We start from the raw sequence: 657 nt of genomic DNA, 5'->3' as shown, positions 1-657 counted from the left end.
GGATGACACATTCTGCTGAGGTAAAGGGTGGTGACTGATTAAAATATCTGCAGGACTCAGTAAGATCAAGTTTAATATTTACTAGATGTCAGAAGGGGCAGAGAAAGAGGGAGGGGGAAGGAGAAAGAGGGACTGGAAATGAGAGTAGGGAAGGAGAAAGGGAGAGAAGAAGGGCTGGATGTGACATTCTCTCACTAGGACAGGCAATTTGGAAGTTGAGACTGGCACAGCTTGGAGGAATAGTGGAGATGCTTTTGACTCAGGATGAGGAACTTACCCAATTTATGGTTCAGTTTCCCTTTTGTAGAATGGAGGAGTAACACTATCTGTCTCAAAAAGTCAGTTGAGAGCTGAAACATTGGCATGGTGCCAGGCATTGTAATGGCTTTATAGTTATTGCTGTTAGCTACTTGAGGTCTCTTTACAAATCTCTTCAAGCTTATTGGTCAAGGCTCCATAATCAAAAAGTATCAACCAGCTTGAATAAGTTACAGCCACTCATAACCAGTGGAACACTGAGGCCGTTAGTTGAAAACAATGTTCCAGGGCACATTGGTTAAAAATCAAGAAAACGCTTTATTTTTATTTTTATTTTTGCAGATCTCACTGAGACCATGTCTTCATTATATTCTATTTTTACTTTCAGAAACTGACAAA

Source organism: Meriones unguiculatus, chromosome 1, assembly GCF_030254825.1.
Source record: "Meriones unguiculatus strain TT.TT164.6M chromosome 1, Bangor_MerUng_6.1, whole genome shotgun sequence".
NCBI lineage: Eukaryota > Metazoa > Chordata > Mammalia > Rodentia > Muridae > Meriones > Meriones unguiculatus.
Note: the sequence above shows the minus strand (reverse complement) of the source record.